This window comes from Hirundo rustica, chromosome Z (assembly GCF_015227805.2).
Source record: "Hirundo rustica isolate bHirRus1 chromosome Z, bHirRus1.pri.v3, whole genome shotgun sequence".
In the NCBI taxonomy this organism is placed as follows: Eukaryota; Metazoa; Chordata; class Aves; order Passeriformes; family Hirundinidae; genus Hirundo; species Hirundo rustica.
The window spans coordinates 66628337-66637897 of NC_053488.1; the positions used below are offsets into that span (position 1 = coordinate 66628337).

Sequence of the window (9561 nt, forward strand, 5' to 3'; positions counted from 1 at the left end):
CATTAATTTGGCTCAAGATGCTTACTCTGAATGATAATGCAACAAGAAGGAAAAATAAAGCAAGTACTAAAAGAAGATGCCTAAACACTTCTTCAGCTGCAGAGTCTAACAGCACTTTGCAACTAGAAGTATGTAGTGTGGCCAGCTTGCAAAGAGGACTCTGAAGTACCATTTGCCATTGTGAAAATGCACTGTCTGCAAAGAGCTTGGTGCTTGATCTGTGATATGGCAGAATGCACATTGCTACACTGCAAACTCACTAGCGCAGAAACGTATCTTGAACAGTTTAGGAAGAAGAAATGCTATTAAGCTATCTTAGGAAAGATAATGAATTTACAACCTAGATGTAGTGCTTTGTTTAAAAAACAAAATCAATACAATATTCTCTACAATCTACGATGTGCAACCTCCCGCTCCTTTCCTCATTAATTGCAGGATATTTTGCAAATACAAATTTGAATTACCAGCAATGGGAAAATTAAGTCCCAAATACACTTTTAGCTTGATTTAATATAAATGCATATTAAGCAAGAGAGGAAAAAGAGGAAAGTAAAAAAAAAAAAAGTTAAAACACGGAGACAGGATTCACAGCTCAGGATTTCCTGACCCATGTTGTTCTGGGCTGAGCTCTGATTTTTAGGCAGTGGTGACATGATAAAACATTTCTTGATAATGAATGAGAAATAGGTGATAGCTCTGATAAACTCTTACATTAGTTGCTTTCAGGATTAGTCACTTTTTTTTAATTTGCCTTATGGATAGGGGTGATCTCTGTCATTGTTCCTCTTTCAGCAGTCCATTTCATTTTCCTGCACAAGGAAGTACACTGCTGCAGCCTCTGGGATCCTTGTGCCACGGAGCGTGAGGAAGGAAAGGAAACACAGCTCAGTTCAAACAAAACTTGTCCGTAAACAATGGAAATACAGAAAAGTGTAGATGCAGCATCAAACCTTTTGAGGAAGTAAATGATGTTTTCATTTGAAAACAGTTTTCAAAAGGAAATGCACCTCTGCAATTGCTCAGCCAGTGTTTGAATGTGTAGATTTATAAAACCTGGTCCAGATCTGCATGCAACAGGGGCAGGACGATCCTTCCAGAGCAGACCTCACTGTTGTGGCTCCTGGATTACATGGGAAGCTTGATCTGGTTCTAAGACACTCTAGCTAGAGATGAAACTGCCCCAGAACAACTGGCCATATTGAATACAGCTGCTTGGGAATCGGAAGGGAAAGCCATGTTCCTGACAGCCTGCTGCCTGGGGTCAGGGATTCTACCCTCTGCCTTTTGGTTGCAAGGAGATGTGGATTATGCTGCCGCTGCTGACAAGGCATTGTGAGTTTACAAGACTTCAGGACTCCCCATGCTATACCAACAAAACTGAAATCAGTGGATGTTTCAGCTCTGTTCTATTTGAAAGGTCTTTTTTTCCCCCTCTCCATTCTGTAAGCCATGCTATTTTTTTCTCAGCTTATACTGCAATAGCCAAAAATTAGTAACATTCTGGGTAAGTTAGAAAGGCATGGGTTGACAGAAGTTTTGCTTCTGTAATTGATAAAAAGGCCTTTCTGACGGTCAAGTTTAATCTCTGGGCTTTTACAGGTTTCTAAATTTAAGAAACAAAAATCCAAATTCATCCCTTTGTGAATTTCTACTTTTTTTGCCCTCATCATCTCCTTTGCATAAATGTGACCTGCGGGAGACCAGAATAGTGAAAGATTCTTGCTTTCTTTTATAGAAGATCCGTGTTTTAAGACAGCTGCTGCAGTCTGTCCTTGAAGAAGAAACTGATGATTGAACTGTTTTTATATCAGCCCCCTTGCGTGGTAAACTGTGATTTATACAGAGACACTGTTTGACTGCCTGCATAAAGAAAGCAGCAGAGGACAAATGGCAACACATATGGTCAGACTTCTTCCTGTAAACTGTAGTAATCAAACTTCAGAGAGCAGGCAGGAAAAAAATCCAGCAACACTACTTACATTTTTAAGATAATGAAAACATCAGAAGATTTCTGCAAAAATATAAATGTGTAATGTTTTTAACCAGTTACGTAAACTAAAGAACTGTCTACATATTTCTAGATCTTGAGAAACCTCTTAAGTCTTTTCATCCCTGTTTACGCCAGCGCTCATGAACTGACAGATACTGCAGCACCTTTGGCAATTCACTGCAATTCAGCATTGATTCCACTGGAAAGCTTCTATATGAATGTTCTAAAACTGGAATTAAACTAAAATTTATTTCTGAAACTAATTCTAGAGAAACCTTCTGATCTAGCCCAGCTCATTCCAAGCATCACTAGGGGTGACAGATACAAAGAGTGAACCTATGATCAAAGCCTGTATCATTTGCCTATTTATTATCTTCTTTACTGTCAGTATGAGTGCCTGCTCCAACCTCCTTTCTTCCTCTCCCATGTTTCTGCTTACTCTTACTTCTCATTTCTGGCAGAGCAGACAGACCAGAAAATACCTTGCAGAATCACTGTCAATCTCTGTTTTGTCCCTGAAAATTGTCCCAGACATAGCAGAGATGAGAGCAGCTTCTGCTGTCTCTGGCCTCTAGCATTGTATCTCAAGCTGACATGAAAGGTCTGGTCTTCCAGTTGGCACCCCTATTACGGTACTGACTACATCTTAGTGTTTGAAAAGCCTTCTGCTTTAACACCTCCTGTTATCTCAGTAAAGTGATGTCTGAATAACTGAACTGGCTTCAATGAACTGCAGTTGCCATTTTTCTGCTTCTAAGTGAGAAAAAAATGGGGGTAATTATGAAGTGGATGAGCAGGTTTAATGAAAGCTGGTTTCTTTTGGTATATTCCTGAAGCGGCAATCATCATCTGTTTGACTTTTGAAGAGCAACAATTATAATCACTCAAAATCCCAAGGGGAACAAAAATAGAACTTAAATTAGCATATAAAATATACAGCTGGATTGGGCAAGCCTATAAAAATCTGGGAAAATCATTCTAATTTGAAAGCTATTCAAATGCACAACCAGAATGAGTACAAGAGTATTTCACATGTTTCTTCCTTTCTTTCCCTTTTTGAAGTAGTAACATAACATTTATAGGATTCTCCTAAAACATAGAAATGAAAACCCATTGCTGAGAAAGAGAGTAGGTAAAAATACGCTAAAGGTGCATTTTCAAAATAATAGATAAACATAAGCACTATAACATCATTTTAGTGGTATTTTTCTCCGAAAATTCTGATATAACTGTATTGCAAAGTCACGTGCAATGACTTTCCAGAGTTGAAAAATAAAACCATAACTGAGACAGCCAGTGAAACACTTCAGCTTTATCAGACAACTGAGTAATGGTAATACTTAAAAGAAACTAACCAAAATGAGAAAAAATCAGTTGCAAAACATTACAGTATCTGTGATGCTTTCAGTGATCATTTTGAATGGTCATTTTTACAGTTCAAACAGAAATTTAGCAATGAGTAAGAGAATTATTTTCCTTATGCTGCAACGTTCACATTTTGAACAGCTACCTAGTAATAACAGCTTCTGAAAATAAATCTTCATTTCAGTAAACTGTGGATGGAACTGCTTTTTAAATACTACTAAATATTTATTACTTTTAGTAATTTTGACTTGAAATACTAGATCTAGTTACTCTCAGTCAAAGTTAAAGACAGTATGCAGCTGTAGGAATGGGATTAAAAAAAAAAAAAAAAGAAAGAAAACAGCTACTTCTGCAAATTTACTGTGGACAAGAACATGAGGAATTTGGATTGCTTACTATTTATAATAATACCACTACATGAAATATTTCCTAAAAAGACACTGTGTTGCAGACTCAGACTTATACAGTAGGGTCTGATTTTCATGCCTCTAGTACAAAATACATTGCTTGCCCTTGGTTAGAAGATTCTACATGCTTAGAGGTTTTGAAACCATAACCAAGCAGGTCTTTGAGGTACAACTGTTACTTCCACAAGGAGATCTCTGAAATCATAATTTAAAAGAAAAATTAAGTTAGAGGTTGCAGGACTTGCCTTCTACTATATTGTACACAAAATGTTTAAAGAAGTCATGTGAAAGTCCTGATTAAATTTACTTTTCTACATTGCTCAGCCCTGTGATAAGCATCTTGAAAAAAAAGTCAACTTCTGCCCCCTCTCCCACTGGAATTTTCCACTCCTTCTTTCATGCCCACAATTTCAAATAATCTTATTGTTCTATTACCCTCAAATAGGTATCTGGTTTTTACATGTGTTACTGTGATTGAGTAAGCATGCCTTCAGAAATGGAGCTTCCTGAACGCTGTGTTAAAGCCAAAAATTATAGCACAGTTACTCATCCTCTCTTTTGCTTTAAGGTAATACCAGAGATGGCCCAGCAGGTTTTTTTGACAGTCTTCCCAAGCCATCTGTTTCATATGCTGCATGTTTTTAACAACATAGTGTGCCATGGGATGTAAAAACTCATCACAGCATATTCTGTTTAATGTGAAATCCAGTGGTCACTCACTTTTAAAGAAAACTGACAGTGGGACACTCTTTAGGGAACTTACTTTGTTCTTGTCTCCCCCTGTCCCCTCCCAGATTGGCCTTGTAATTTTTTGTTGTTGTTGTTTAAATTTTTAATATATTTATTAATATACTAAAATATTTTAATGTTGTATTTCAACACAATTTACATAATCTGGATTAAATATCCCAGCCTGCTTTAATGAACACTTAATAACTAGAAAGACAAAGTGAATTTACCAAGCATTAAAATCTTCATACAGCTCGGAACCAAAACTTCAATTCACTAGTAAATATTGGCTAAAAATAGTATCCTGTATTGCACAGGTCTCAATGCCCACTCCTGCCACTCTGTTTATAAACTATCACTTCTGCAGATTGTCTGAATGGTCACTAGGGCTATAGGAACAAGAAACTGTAAAATCATGCCTAGAGGGAATAACTGGCTTTACTTTAGACCATGTTGACCCCAGCAGCTATGACACATTGTAGAAAAAGTAGCCACTGATGCAGCTAGTAGTTTATACACATTAAATTGGGCTCACGGGGGGGGGGGGGGGGGGGGGGGGGGGGGGGGGGGAATGTTTGAAATTCTAACATTTTTAGATTAGTCCTTAGCCTGAGGCCATATGTGGCTGTATTTCTTGACACTGATAATGACATCAAGTATTTAGATCTCACACTAAAAAAAAAAAAAAAAGCAGTTCTCAGAAACATGACAATTTTGCACTTCTGTGGCCATACATACAGCTGAGCATGAGGATTTAATTTCTAGAAGAGAAGTCAGTTTTAACTCTCAGACTAAACATAAGCATTGGGTAAATAGGGGAAAGGAGTCCTCTCTTCATAACCCCAAGACAGGCACAGCATCAGAACACCCCTAAGAGACTGGTCAATACCTTCTGCATTTCACAGAAACAACTAGTCTAGCCATAATAACTACTTGCTGACTACTCAGTAGAGTAACACCCTGGTCACGTTAACCCTGATTTTTATATCTACAATTTCTAATCCATACAGCTCTATTTTTGCTGACGTAGATTAGGCTGACATTTTTGTCACCTTGGCACCAAACAACACCCAGGGCAGGTATCACAAAATTATGAAGAGAACTTCCAGGAAAAACACAGCTCTCATGGATCCCACTCTCCAGCACCTAAATGGTTTAATTTCAATACAGATTCTCCTTCACAGATACTTAATAACATTTTCTTCTACTGCCAGAGGTTTCTGAATGTCTGAAATTTGAAGTACCAATCGTAGTGTCACAAATACATGAAAAACCAAAAGTTTCAAGCATTGAAGTTTTAAAAGGCTTGATGACTTAAAGCTCTTAAGTATATATTACAATGTGTTTTGCACTTCCATAATGCTTAAAGGTTTTAATTTCAAGTACTAGGCAAAATTAAAAATGTTTACGTCTCTGTAGTAAATATGAGGCATGTATCTGTGCAAGCGTATCCACCAATACCCTGTTATAAATATAGAATGGAAGCACATTCATGATACCTCCAGTACCTTTAAAGAGAATCAAAGATACATGCATTTCTCTAAGAGCATGCCTAAAGGTTTGGTGGTTTTTGTTTTGTTTTTGCTTTACAGGTGTGCAGAATTATATTCAGGATTTGGGTCAACAACTTTCCTTATATGAATCACCAAACATTTAGGTTAGGAAAATTAGTTTCTGATAATATTTGTCCAAAAAGACCCAGACACATCCTAAGCAAAGCAACGTGATTTCTTTTTTTTATTTTCCTGCACGTGAAATCTTAGAATGTGGTAGACTTAAGCATGCAAATAACTAAGCTTAAAATACACAATGTGCTGCAGTGACTTTATGACTGAAGGTAAGATAAATTTTAAATGATTCTCATATTCTCTACCTAAGAGACATCTGCACTGTTTGAAGATAGACACCCTGCAACAAGTGCAGTCTTATCTTTCCATTACTTTCAATCTCTTCTGTAAAAATAGACAAAGCAATGCCATTTAGAATTTTGACTCCCAAAATTTAAACCTCTCTTCTGAGAATAATCCTTGCTGAAAATTAGTCATTGAGCCAGCAAGTAGTTCAATATGAACTAATGCTTTGATTATCTATAATCTGCAAAACAGACATTTCAACGTATTGATTAGATGAAGACTTTGTGAAGTTATACAAATACTTTGGCAGAAAGGAAATAATTTGAACTGATCTTATTTTTAAGTTATACTAAGGCACTAAAACCAGAGGTTCTTGCTACCCTGTTTTGTTAAGTGTTTCAAATATAAAACTATTGTCGTAATTAATTATTCTAACAAAATAAATATCAATGTCTTCTGTGCATTTTTGGTACTTGGCATCTAGCAACTGACAGGGGCTTTCAGAGATCTTAGGTGATTGGGAAGGAAATAATCCCTAAGAATTATTTAGAAAGTCCAGAAGAAGCAGAAGAGAGTGACCAGGAATCTATAGAAAAATCACCTTTATAATAAATGTTTAAGAAAATCTTTCCTATTTGATGCTGTTCTGGTACTTTTCCTGTTGCCCTCCAATTTTAACTCTCATTTTTCACACTAAGGCTGGACTTCGAAGTTATGAAGTGTGATATCAGAAGAATTTAAACTCATTTCCTACTTGTCTGCTCTAAGGTGTGTACATGGGCTTCCCACCCCACCCCTAGTAATTTCACACAGGAAGTCTCTGTGTACATTTTTCTCACAGTCTCTGCTCTGATTTTTAGTTACACTTTCATGAGAACATCCGTCCACATTCTTTAGGAAGGCAACATATACAATGTGCTTGCACAAGCATGCAGACTTTTTTTCCCTAGGTATTTCTAATTATTGAGGAAAATAGAGCCTTTCCTTTACAATAATCTACTCAGACAAACAAATTCTTAGCCACTGTCAAGCAAGATAAATCTATCAAATATTGCATCCACAAGTCTTCCCGTTTTCTTGGCTGCCAATCTTTTTCAGCAGTTTTGGTAAGATTTGATCTACAGTGTTCTTAGATTTCTTGGATTTTGTTTGTTTGTTTGCTTTGTTTGGTGGTGGTGGTTTGGGGACTTTTTTTTTTTTCCCTTAATAAATATAAATGATTACAGGAGAAATTAACACTGACTATAGCAACAGCTAGGAAGTTTATAGTTTGAAGTCTTCTCAGCCAGGGCAGACTTGATTTTTTTCTCCCTTTCTTTTGCTCTGTTAGATTGACTGTAGACTACCTCACTTTAGGCTACAGGTAAATTCTGGTCTTTTCAACAACAGTCAGTAGCCTAGAAGTGCCACCAGAATAGTGACTAGATTTAAAACTGCTGAAAATTATCTGTATTGCTTTAAATAATGGTGAAGTTAAGTAATACTTACTGCTATTCCCTGTATTCTATTATTCTCATATCCAGAGAATTAGGTGGGTGCAAATCAACTATTACCTTCTACCAGGCGACATAAATTCTCACCTAATTGCTAAAAATATCGCAATGAGCAAAGTTGCCTACGGTAATCACGAAGTGAGGAAACTTGCTATTTCCTTAGATGGCTCAAGTAGCTCTAAGCATCCGTCCCCTAAGAAAATTAGATCGGACAGATTTTAAATAAATGAACGAGCCCCCACGCTGCAGGCACTGCCCGGCTTCTCTTACGAGCGCTCCCCAGGAGGGAGGTGGGGCTCTCTGCCGTGCACACCCCTCCGTCTCGGCGCGCTCGGGGGCACTTTGCGGGCGCCCGTGCCGCCGGAGCGAAGCTGGCCTGCGGGCGGCTCCCGCCGGGGACACCGCTGGCGCTGGCGCCGCCGCCCCGGGCCGCCGACCGCGCTCCCCCGCCTGCACCTCCGCTAGACACGAGGTTTACGTTCCGTGCGAGGATTTTCTCTTCCGCCCGCCCCCACCGATAGGGCCTCCTTTTTTTTTTCCTTTCTTTTTTTTTTTTTTTTTTTTAAACCCCCGATTCCAGAAGAAACTGCAATAATTAAAAACAACACCAACAACAAAAACCCCAAAAGCCCAAAGCTTTAAAAAAAAACAAAAAACAAAAAAACCCCAAAACAAAACAAACAAACAAACAAACAAACAAAAAAAACCACCACCAAAACCAGCAAACAAATCAAAAACAAAAACCCCAAAACACTTACCATTCTGATCTCATAGTGCCATGGGCTTAAGATAAACCCCACAGATATACACAAACACGCGCGTATTTATGCGTTTTCAAAACATTTGTGCCGGGGTCACAGATGAGATGGGGGGAACTGCCTGCACTGCAGAGTACACCTAGAAATCAGGGCACAAAAGGGCGAACCACGCAGCCTAGACCAAGCGCTGCCCCCTCCTCACCGCCCCTCCACACCACGCAGGAACAGCGAGAGAGGTGGGTGGAGAGGGGAGGGACGCACGCTCACACCCGACTGCAGGAAACACGCGTCTTTTTTTTTTTTTTTTTTAAAAAAAAAAAAAAAAAAGGCAGCAACAACCAAAAAAAACGGCTGGCGTGCGGAGTGAGGGGCGGGGAGGGGATGTGGGGGCGGCGGGCCAGCCCCCATGATGATGCTGTCGGAGTCCGCACCCGGCAGACCCGCTCCGCCGTCGACACGCCAGCCGCAGTCCTGCACCGCGTCCCCTGTCCTTGGCAACCTGTGCCGTCCTCCTGGCATCCTCCTGGCCTTTGCCCGAAACTGCTCCCCTGCGCCAGTCCCTGTGGCTGACGGTGGGGAGTTGTAAAACAACAGTTCCGTGAGTGCAGATCAATCCAGGAAGATGCTGCTTGTGCGTGTTTAGGAAGAGAAGTTTCTCGCTGTCGAATGCCACGTACACATCCACATGTAAACTGCAAAACACCCTTCCCTGACTTCTCCACTGCTCACACACTGTTCTTTCCCTCCCAGAGATTGACTTCACTCCTCTGATACCGTCTGTTAGATCAGACGACATGGAGCCCATGGCTGTAGGCACCTTTGCCTGGAAAATATTGCCCCCTCTTCTGTCGTCCCTGCACACATGAACTCATGCTACTGCCTCCTCCTTGGCTCAACACCTTCCCCTCAGGCTGCTGGGCTGTCCAGCTGAAGACCTGAGCTCCTCTGTAGTCATAAATCTCTGTC

At 39.6% G+C, this 9561-nt stretch overlaps 1 protein-coding gene across 1 annotated transcript in view; it reads right to left on the reverse strand.

Annotated features, from left to right (window-relative positions):
• Positions 1-8695, reverse strand: part of ELAVL2 (ELAV like RNA binding protein 2) — a 97495-nt gene extending 88800 nt beyond the window's left edge. The window contains exon 1 of the mRNA XM_040090795.2: positions 8596-8695. The gene's annotated coding sequence lies outside the window, so the exon portion shown is untranslated. The remainder of the gene's footprint in view (positions 1-8595) is intronic.
• Between the last annotated feature and the right edge of the window lie 866 nt (positions 8696-9561).